Source organism: Muscardinus avellanarius (assembly GCF_963383645.1).
Source record: "Muscardinus avellanarius genome assembly, chromosome: 22".
NCBI classification, from domain to species: Eukaryota; Metazoa; Chordata; class Mammalia; order Rodentia; family Gliridae; genus Muscardinus; species Muscardinus avellanarius.
The window spans coordinates 14,413,151-14,424,490 of record NC_137808.1 but is presented as its reverse complement, the minus strand read 5'-3'; the positions used below and the strand labels follow the sequence as shown (position 1 = coordinate 14,424,490).

General features: G+C 43.6%; 1 pseudogene across 1 annotated transcript; it reads right to left on the bottom strand.

Moving 5' to 3' along the window:
- Positions 1-1,413: 1,413 nt before the first annotated feature.
- LOC308278453 (phosphatidylinositol transfer protein alpha isoform-like) lies at positions 1,414-11,334 on the bottom strand (annotated as a pseudogene). Its single transcript has 3 exons — positions 11,321-11,334; positions 11,260-11,279; positions 1,414-2,359 (listed from the first exon to the last, which is right to left on the bottom strand). The product of its transcript is annotated as a phosphatidylinositol transfer protein alpha isoform-like (transcript).
- Between the last annotated feature and the right edge of the window lie 6 nt (positions 11,335-11,340).

Here is an 11,340-nt window from a genome sequence, read left to right as displayed (position 1 = left end):
AGATCACCTACATCTGGACCTAGCTGATGAACAGAGCAAAAAATATTTAAGCACAGCTCTAATTAATAGGTATTAGAAAGCTTGTAGGCAAACCTTTTTCTCTAGTAGGAATGCTTCTTCTCCAACTTACCTAGTCCAATACATGCTGCCATCAGTTGAGATGGTAGCCATCAGCTAAAATGCCCCGGGTCCATCACTACAAAGTCCCTACAAGGCGAGGAGATGAATAGAGGAAGACGTCTAGACGTCCCAGTGGAAGCTCAGTGAAGGTCGGAGCTAACCATGCTAACCGGTCTGCATCTGTCCACCTTTGCCCCAGGAGGGCCCCAGGGAAGCATCCATCAGGGTGGAACAGGCACAGTCCTGTGAGGTCCTCCCTTATTGCACTTAGAAAGGAGTAAGGCCAGTGATTGGAGAGAAGAAGGTATCTGTTTTGCTGGGAAAAATAAACTTTTTAAAAACATGCTCATTTGGCGCAGCATGAAAAAAATCAGGATTCTTGCATCCTCACCAGCCTCAAAAACAGAGGACAGGGATCTAAGAAAGCACAGAGAAGAGAGGATTTTTGTTGAGTGGCGGCACCAGCCCGAAGGGAAGAAAGAGGAGCTCCTCCGGGGTCAGACGGTTTGGTAACTTCAGGGCAGACTCCATTGTAAGGGCCACACTAGACCGTTCTCTCCAGGTTCGGAGGTGATCTGGGTGTCTTGTAGGCGCTGCAAAGAGATTTAGTCAGAGTGGGCAGCAGGAGGGTCAAGAAGCCAGAGTTGTTTATAAGAACCAGAGATGTAATGACTGGGTCAGGGGTTATTAATACCTGTCAAGTTTTCTTAAAAAGAGTCTGGCTGGGCCTCGGGCACCTCCTTGGTGCACTCTCACAATGGGTGACTGGGAAAAGTCAGAGTCGTCGTGAAGCCACAGCGCTGGTCTGTGGAAGCGCGTGGGGGTCGTACTTCCAACCCAGCCTCTCTCCCCAGGTACTAGAGATTGTGAGGTTCTTCCCAGGAAGCCAAATACCTCGATCCCGACCTTGAAAACAAATGAACTTAAATCGCCACAATACGAAAGGCAGCTATTTTGAAAGATTAAAAAATGTCACTTGGAAATAAAGGTGGGGGCACGCACAGAAATGGGTGAGGACAGAACGGAGAGGGAGGGAGGAGCTGGAAATACGGCCGCCTACACACCGCGCACCTCAGAGGAGCGGGCTCCCCAACACATGGGCTTTGTGATGATACCGGACGGTCTGTTTGTTCACAATAATGAAGGGCAGCTCGAATTAGCTACAGTTGGGGATCGAAAGCTGCTGGAGACTGGGCACAGAAAGGCTGCGTCCGAAGATGGCCCGTCCCTCGGGAGGGTGGAGCCGCCGGGCCCCCCGTTGACCGCTATCTTGCAAAAGGCGCAGGGGCGGCACTAGTCATCCGCGGTCTTGCCTTTCGCTGGGCCCTTCTGTCTCATCTCATCCAGCTGTCTCTTTGTCTCCTTCCATCCTTTGAGTGTCGTCCGTGGTCAGGTCCACCCACTTATCCAGCCAGCACAACAGCCGCCCGTGGGAGTTTGGAGACAGACGTTTCTCTCGCTTATGTATGAAGTTTCTCCCTTTGTTCTGCAGGCCCCACCGCTTGAGCTTGCCAGTAAGCAGTTTGTATGCACACACACAATATGGGCAGTCTTTCTGATTTACAAGTTCTCGCTTCCAATTTGGGCCCAAAGGTCCTCGGCCTGTTTTGATAGGTGGAAATTTTGCTGGGTCCTCCTCTGCTTTGTATTCGTTGCCAAGTACCTGGCTTCGGTCAGCAATGTCTACGTGTGGCTTCTACGTGTTTCCGTGGATCGGGCTTCAGTTTATGCACGTTCTCCTGGGTGCCGAGATCTGGTTTACGCCGGGTTTCAGTTGTACTCAGAAAGTGTTCTTTCGTGTACTCATTTGCAGTAACAGTCCTGCAGTAAGGGTAGGCGTTACATGCTTTTTCGCATATATTCAGGGCTCCCTCTGGGGCCAGCATTCGAGCAAATGTGGGTCCTTTGCTCTGCCCGTGGTAGACCTTGCGTGTGTACCGGCCTTTCTCACCATCCTTCTCATGGGGCTCGTTCACCAGGACCTCCACACCTTCGCCACCACCCGTCTCATTTTTGCTGGCCTCGGCCACTGCAGACAGCCGCCCTGCTTGATACTCTTCTGCAGACACGGGCAGGATGACGCGATACTCCTTGAGCAGAATTGTGTCGCTCCGCAGCTCCGCGGCTGCCTGCTGCCAGGCGGCCGCTGTCCTCGTGGCCCGGCCCGGCCGCCTGTGCGCCTTCGTCGCGATGTACTCCGTCCCCGCCGCTTTCTCTGCAGTCACTGCCGTGCCAGTTCCTGCAGACCCGGCCCCGCCATCCCTGACGCCGCCCAGAGCTCAGGTTCCGCCTGGAAACAGGGTCTCTTAAGCCAGAGCGGCTGGTATCGAACCTGCGCGATCCTCCTGTCTCTGCCTCCCAAGCGTGGGGATGACAAGTGCGCGCCACCACGCCCGGCTTTTGGTGGTTTTTTTTTTAAAAGATTTTTTTTTTTTTTAGTTTGTAGCGTCTTGTTAGTGTCTTCGTGTGTGTGTGTGTGTGTGTGTGTGTGTGTGTGTGTGTGTGTGTTTATTCCCTCCCTCTTGTTTTTGAAGGGTGTCCATAATTGGCACATGGTTTGAAATTTCTGTGTGTGGTGGTACTGGGGATGGCATCCAGGATCATCGTATGTCTGAGGTACGTCTCCGTCTCTATTTTTAATTTTTTGTTCCTTTTGAAATAGGGTGTCTGTGAATTGCAAGTATAGCTTAGCCCGTCTTTGAACCTCAGTCCTCCCGTGTTAGCTTCCCAAGCGGTGGGATTCTAAGCGCGCGTCAGCACGCCTGGCGGTGCGTGGGTTTTTGTTGTGTTTTGTGGGTCTGGGAGCTGAACCCGGGGGTATTTGACCTCCGAGTCCCTTCTGCAGCCACGTTCTTTATTTGGAAAGAGGGTCTCTCCGGGTTGCAGAGGGCCTCACCAAGTAGCCGAGGCTGTCCGCGAGCCACGGTCCTCGGGTCTCAGCCTCCCGAGTGCTGGGATTCCAAGTGTGCGCCACCGCGCTCGGCATGGGGTTTTAGGTGTTGAGTCTTCCTTTTTTTATGTCGTCGTGATGGTAGAGCCATCGTTAGGAGGTCACATTGAGGTGTGTGTCCTGTTGAAGTCTGGTCTTAGCGTCATGCGGCGTCAGTGGGGTTCGTGGTTGCGGTTGCTCTGGCGCGGGTGTGTCGGTGTTTGTGTTGTCCGCGTAGTTGCTGTATCTGCGGGTGTGTTTGTAGCATGTCTGTTTCGGGCGGTGGTGTTTTGTGGGTTTTTTAATGTGCGTGGATCTGAGTGTGTTATTTCTAGCCATCTGTATGTTTTGTCAAGATGTTTTTTTTTTTAGTTTCTTCGAGTGATTTTTCATTGTGTAGGTTTTTGTCGGGAGGTCTCCGTGGCAGTCGGGTGGGGCTTTTTTGGCAGGTGAGGAGCGTTTGTGAATTTTTTTTTTTTTTGTCGATGGCTTCCTTTATACTGTGTGTCGATAGGTTTCGAGTCTTTATTTATGTTCGTGGAGTTTTTTGTGATGTTTTTAGTTGTTTTTTATGAAAGTGTATTTTTCGGCCGGGCGTGGTGGCGCGGGCTCGTCATCCCAGCGTTTGGGAGGCTGAGACAGGAGGATGGCGCAGGTTCGAAGCCAGCGTCAGGTACTTGGTGAGGCCCTCTGCCACTCAGTGAGAGCCTGTTTCTAAATAAAGAGAAAAAACAGGGCTGTGGCTCGGAGGTCAAATGCCCCTTGGTTCTATCCCCAGACCTGCAGGGAAAAAAAAAGTGTATTTTTCTTGTAGTGTACGTATAGAAGAGTTTTTGTTAATGTGTTTTAATAGTCTGTGTGAGAATATACTTTTTTTTTTGGTGTTTTGTATGTATTGTTGAGAGTTAAAATTTTTCTTTATGGTATCGGGGTTCTTGGAAGAGCCTTTAACTGTGGGCTACATTCCCAGGTCTATTTTTATACTTTTTTAAATTTTGAAACAGGGTCTCTTGAGCCAGCGAGGGTGGCTTTGAACCGCTGCGTCTTCTCGTGTCTTCCTTCCAAGTGTGGGGATTTTAATTTTAAATATTTTTGTTTTCAGGGGTTTTTATTGCAACCTTGTATCGTTGTGTCATTTTCGGGGATTTGGGCGGAGATTTTTCTTTTTGGCAGTGTTATTTTCTGTTATCATTTCATCTGTTTTGGCAAAGTGGTTTAGAGCTGTTTTTTGCGTTTCTCTGTGTTTTCGTTTTTGTGTGTTGTATTTTGTTTGTATTTGCAGACGTTTAGCGTCTTTTGAGGTGAGGCTAATGTCGGTTTAATCGTAGAAGTTTTGTTTGTCCAGTGGAGATTTTTTAGTCGTGCGTTTTAGGTCGTGCCGACGGTGGCATTGTACGTCAGAGCCTTGTATGTTTTTTCAGGTATGATTTTCGTTTTTAGCATTTACGTCGGTGGGCGTCTCCATGTTTGGTATTTATTTTGTGTGGAGGGGTTTTCGTTTTTTTAATCCTATTTTTGTACAGTACAATTGTTGGAAATATGTGAATAAAGTGATATCGTCCCGTGCGTTAAAGTTTTTCTGGTTCGGTACGGCAATTGACAGTGCGTCGATGAGTGTGTCTCCAAGTTAGTTCTTAGTCCACGGGGTGGCAGTCAGTGTTGGCCAAAGCCTATCAGGGTTTCTTTTTTGTTCCGTTGCTCATTGTCTGTATACATGTATAGTGTGTCAATAAAAGAACTTTAAATTGTGTGTTCAGTGTGATTATTGAGAGATAATTTTCTTATTTTTATTTTTTATTTTATTGAAAGTAAATGTTATACATTTAATCTGTATTTGGTGTCCCCTCCCCCCCTCGTTTCCCTTCCCCCCTCCCGATACTTAATACCCAGGCTAACCTTGCTATATTTGTACTTTTACACCCATTTGGAAATAGCCGCTCATCAATCAAGTTCAGCCTCCTTCCTCTCTTTGATTTCCATTCAAACTTTGCTGAGATTTCCCCTCTCTTATCTGGAGTCCCTCTGGTATCCCCAATGCTCACTTGTTTGGGCATATTAGAGGAAACAAGTGTACCTTCTCCTTCTGTGCTTGGCTGATCTCACTTAACGTAATGTTCTCCAGGGCTTTCCATCTTCTTGCAAATGATATAATTTTGTTCTTTTTTATGGCTGAGTAGAATTCCATTGTGTGTATTTCCCACAGTTTTGCTATCCATTCATCTGTTGATGGAGATCTGGGTTGGTTCCATATTTTGGCTATTACGAATTGTGCTGCTATGAACATAGGTATGTGCCGAAAGCCAGCTAGTCCAATGGGGCGCGAGTTTGCTCGCGGTCGAGGGTCTCAGTAAAGGTGGGGAAGGACAGAGTGATTTTCTACAGATTCTTCTCTGTAGCGGTTCTTTCCTAGGAAAATAATCCTATGATCGGCGCTTTAAAAAGAACCTGACATGGATCGATGCTTCTTGTGCAATCGAACACTTTATTTTGGACACAAGATTTTTTATATATTCCCCTCTCCCAGTGAATTTCTAGTAAAAAGAAGTGCAAAACACCCAAGGTACAAAAGAGAGATACACATGCAAATTACCAACCCTGAACAAGACAAAAGTAAAGACCTGGGATATCCCAGGTCTTTGTGTTTGAAATCAGTCCCATTATCTCAGGTGGGCCTTGTGCTCCGGAGCCCAGCCCCCTTTGGCCTTGCAGCTGCAGAGGCTTCTATTTGGCTAAAAGTCACACCCAAAATCACTTGAAGAATTTAGTTTTTAAGATCACTCGAAGAATCCAGTTTTTAAGAGTTTTCATTCCTAGGGCTTAGTCCAATGTCCTCCTTTATATATAATGGGGGACGAAGTCTGAGATTCCAGCTTTCATATAGTTATCTTAAGGAAAGTCCGTGTTCCTTTATGATGATTTAAGGAATTTCGATGAACGTCTGCTGGATTTTGTCTGCAATACTATCCGCTGTCTGAAAACTTAAACAAACTCATGACACAGTTTAGCAGGTAAACACCAAGAAATAACATGAAGTCTTTAGATTTAGTTGTCAGATATATTTCTCTAGCAGCTGAGCATTTTCCTTCTTTTAATAATCCATATTCCTATCACTAACCCTCTGCAACTTTCTTTTCTTTTCTGATTACCCTAATTCTCTCTTTACCATTCGGGCCAATCTCAGGATAAGCTCTTCTTCATACAAAATACTTTCTTATTCTCACCATATTTTCTTTCTTTCATCTTTACACATCTATTTTATCTGTCCTTTGTTTTGACATAGCTATTTTTAACCAGGTGGTGTCGCTGTATTGAAGGTCGAAGGTGGACTGGAATGCTGCTTCTAATTACCATTTGAGCAAGGCTGAAAGTTTACTGGAAGGACATGGATTCAATTTTCACTCACAGTCCTGATCTTTTTCCCACCGGAGCAATTCGTTTGGAGAGTTAAAAGAATCATTACCAAAGGATAGTAGTTATGAAAGAATATCTAAGAGTGGAGGAGTTTTTTGGCCAGAGACAATGCCCTCTCTCGGGGCTAATTGCCGATGACTACATGGATTCTCACACATGTAGATGCCGAGATGGAGTGGGCAGCAAAGTCTTGGCAGGTATGCATATGTTGCTGTATTTCTCTGAATTCAGCCCCTTTGGAAAGATACCCAGGAGTGGTAGAGCTGGATCATATGGTGGATCTATTCTCACCTTTCTTAGGAATCTCCACACAGATCTCCATAGTGGCTGAACTAGTTTGCACTCCCACCAACAGTGTAAAAGAGTTCCTCTTTCTCCGCATCCTTACCAGCATTTGTTGTTGTTTGATTTCTTTATGCTTGCCACTCTGACTGGGGTTAGATGGAATCTCAGTGTAGTTTTGATTTGCATCTCCCTGATGGCCAGTGATGAAGAACATCTTTTCATGTATCTATTGGCCCTTTCTATCTCTTCTTTTGTGAAGTGTCTATTTAGTTCATTTGCCCATTTCTCGATTGGGTTGTTTGTTTTGCTAGTGTAGAGTCTTCTGAGCTCTTTGTATACTCTGGATATTAGCCCCCTATCAGAATGGCGGCTGGTAAAGATCCTTTCCCATTCTGTCGGCTTCCTCTTTAGGTTGTTGATAGTTTCCTTTGACGGGAAGAAGCTTTTTAGTTTGATGTCATCCTACTTGTCGATTCTTGCGTTAATTTCCTGAGCTTTGGGGGTTTTGTTGAGAAGGTTACTGCCCGTGCCTATATGTTGTAATGTTGAGCCTATGCTCTCCTCCAATAACTTCACAGTCTCAGGTCTAATTTCTAAGTCTTTGATCGTCTCGAGTTGATTCCTGTGCATGGTGAGATATGGGGGTTTAGTTCCAACTTTCTACAAATGGTTAGCTAGTTTTCCCAGCACCACTTGTTGAAAAGGCTGCCTTTTCTCCAGCGTGTGATTTTGGCCCCTTTGTCAAAGATTAATTGACTGTAGGTGTGTGGATTTGTTTCTGTATCTTCTATTCTGTTCCACTGGTCAGTGTATCTGTTATTGTGCCAGTACCGTGCTGTTTTTACTACTATTGATCTAGAGTATAGTTTGAAGTCTGGGATTGTGATGCCTCCCGCGTGATTCTTGTTGCTGAGAATTGCTTCGGCTACTCTGGGTCTTTTTTTCTCCATGATTGCTTTTTCTAGGTCTGTGAAGAACGTAGTTGGTATTTTAATGGGAATTGCATCGAACGTATAAATCATTTTTGGCAGAATGGCCATTTTGATGATATTTATTCTGCCTATCCACGAGCACGGGAGGTCTTTCCATCTTCCAAGGTCTTCTTCAATTTCTTTCTGTAATGTTTTATAGTTTTTGTCGTAGAGGTCTTTTACATCTCGGGTTAGGTTTATTCCTAGGTATTTTATTGGTTTTGAGGTTATAGTGAATGGAATTGGTTGTTTTATTTCTTTCATTGTGGATTCATTGTTGGTATAAAGAAAATTCTCTGATTTCTTTAGGTTGATTTTTGTATCCTGCAACTTTGCTGAATTTGTTAATTAACTGCAGAAGTCTTTTGGTTGAGTTCCAGATAATGGATCATGTCATGTGCAAATAAGGATAATTTTAATTCCTCTCTTCCTATGTGAATTCCTTTGATTTCCTTCTCTTGTCTGATTGCTGCGGCAAGAGTCTCAAGGACTATATTGAAGAGGAGTGGTGACAGTGGGCATCCTTGTCTTGTTCCCGATTTTGGGGGAAATTCTTGCATTTTTTCCCCATTCAGTATAATGTCGGCTTTGGGTTTGGTGTACATTGCCTTAATGATGTTGAGGTATGTTCCTTTTATTCCAATTTTCTGTAGTGTTTTTAACACGAACGGGTGTTGGATTTTGTCGAAGGCTTTTTCAGCATCTATCGCTACGATGATGTGGTTTTTATTCTCGATTCTATTTATGCGGCGGATGATGTGTATCGATTTGCGTACGTCGCACCAGCCTCGTTCGTCCGGGATGAAACCAACTCGGTCGTGGCGTATTTTCTCTCGATACGGTTTTGAATGCGTACGGGTAGTATTTTGTTTAGAATTTTTGCATCTGTGTTCGTTAAAGATGTCGGTCTGTAGTTTTCCTTTCTTGAGGTATCTTTTTTGGTTTGGGGATTCATGTGATACTGGCCTCGTAGAAGGAATCTGGGAGAGTTCCATCTGTTTCAATTTCATGGAATAAGTTATGAAGTATTGGAATTAGTTCTTTACTGAAGGCTTTGTAGAATTCAGCTGGAAACCCATCTGGGCCTGGACTTTTCTTGGATGGAAGAATTTTTATTGCCATTTCCATTTCATTGTTTGCTATTGGTTGGTTTAGGCTTGCTATGTCCTCTTGGTTCAGTTTAGGTAGGTTAACTGTGTTTAGGAATCTATCGATTTCTTCCATGTTTTCTTGTCTGTTGGAGTATAAATTTTTAAAGTAGTTTCTGATAATCCTTTGAATTTCTTCACTATCTGTGGTGATGTCTCCAACATTGATTCTTTTTTTTTTTCTTTTGGTTAGGTTGGCTAGGGGTTTATCAATTCTATTAACCTTTTCAAAGAACCAGCTTTTTGTTTTGTTGATTCTTTGAATTGTTTTTTTTTTTTTTGTTCTTCATTTATTTCTGCTCGGATTTTAATAATTTCTTGTCTTCTGCTGGCTTTGGGGTTGGACTGTTGCAGTCTTTCTAGATCCTTGAGTTGTGTTAATAGGGTCTGAACTTGGTGATTCTGAGTCCTTCTTACGTGGGCACTCAGTGCAGTAAACTTTCCTCTTAACACCGCCTTCATAGTGTCCCAGAGATTTTGGTAAGTCGTGTCTCTGTTTTCATTTATTTCCAAAAATTTCTTTACTTCTTCCCTAATTTCTGCTCTTACCCATTCATCATTCAATAGTGTATCATTCGGTCTTCACGTATTTGCATAGTTTCTCTTGAGTTTCCTGTTGTTAATTTCTACTTTAATTGTATTATGGTCTGAAAAGATGCAAGGAATTATATTACATCTTTTGAATTTGCCGGTGCTTTCTTTGTGTACCGGGATGTGATCTATTTTGGAGAAGGTTCCATGTGCCGATGAGAAGAATGTGTATTCTGTAGTTTCAGGATGAGATGTTCTGTATATGTCTATTAGGCCCATTTGGTTTATCGTTTTCTGTAGTTCTAAAGAGTCTTTAGTCAACTTTTGCCTTGAAGATCGATCCGGTGGTGTGAGAGGCGTATTGAAGTCTCCCAGAATCATTGTATTTGGGTCTATTTGAGATCCGACGTCCCGAAGGGTTTGTTTTACAAACGTGGTTGCATTCACGTTTGGAGCATAAACGTTTACTGTCATTATATCATCTTGGTGTATTGTTCCTTTTAATAAAAGGAAGTGCCCCGATTTGTCTCTTCTGTTTTGTCGGATATCGGGATCGCTACCCCTGCCCTTATTTGTTCTCCAGTTGAAGGGTCCGAGAATCGCCCACCAACCCAAATATCGAAGGACTCGCAAGAGATAAAATGCAAGCGAGGTTTATCGTGTTGCAGCTCTGTCCCGGCTGGCCAGGGGTCGAGTTTCGACCCCTCCCCCCTCCACGCTCTGAATTTTATAACCCTACGAGGGAGCGGTTACACGTGAGGGAGTGGTTACACACGTAGAGTCTGCCAAAAGTTCGAGCCCGCCAACCTTAGAATACAACCGATCAGATACAAGGACAAACAAGTACAACCGATAATTTTAAAACATGCATCCACGCACGTCAGAGCCTGCTAAGGACTGCTTATCTCCCTTATGGTATGTGTTCGTTCCCTAGGGCTGCCTTTCCCACCCATCTCGGCTGGGCCAGGCTTATCTCTGTACTGAAGAATCTGCCTGGAGAGCAGATTAGCCTGGCCTTGTTTGCTGGAGATTAGAGGCTTTGACCTGGTGGGTCCCCTACCCTCGACCTTGAATCCTGCAACCTGGGCAGCTGGGCTTATGGATCTTCACTCTATTTCCAATCCTACCTTACTTCTATATCTTGACTCTATATTTTAATACCTTCTTTCTTTTTTTTTTTTTTGGCTTTTATCGACAAGGGTTTATTATCCATCCTTGGGTATATGAAGAAGAGAGTGAATGAGCTTTCGTTACAGTTAAGTTTGATCCTGAAAATGTTCTGAGTCTTTATTTTCCCTTCTGCATTAATTCACTCTTTACTAACCACTTTTTTAAGCTTTTAATTTTGAAAACACTACTATACATCAAGTCTTTGAAATCAGTTACCATTAGTTATTTAATTCTAAAGCATTTGACACGTCTTGCCTTAACACTCTTAAAAACCACACACAAAACTCCATAATTAATACAATAGGCCAAAAGTTTCATCCTATTTTGCAGTTTACCCATCTGATCTCTATAATTATATAGTTTTGTCATTTAAAATATACTACCTAAATCTAATTTTTACATTTTAAAAAGTATCTTCAGTAGTAACTATATTTTCTGTGGAGTTATTTCTGAGAATGTTATTTTTCAGAATGTGGGAATATATATGTATATTTATAATCTTGTGAGCTTAAAGTCTGTTTTCTGGTACCTACGTATATACTTGTAAAAAATTTTGTAGAATTTTGTGATGATGTAGTTCCCCTGAAAAAAAGTCTATGTTACTAGTAAATGAAAGCATTTTAAAGAACTGTCCGGTTTTTTTTTTTTGTTTTTGCAGTTGTCATTCCAACTGTTTCTTGCCCTATTTGCCCACCTTTCACAGAAGGTGAGGGACTTAAGGAACGCAGGGATCATTTTACCAAAGTGGCACTCACAATGAGAGGCCCATCGTGCC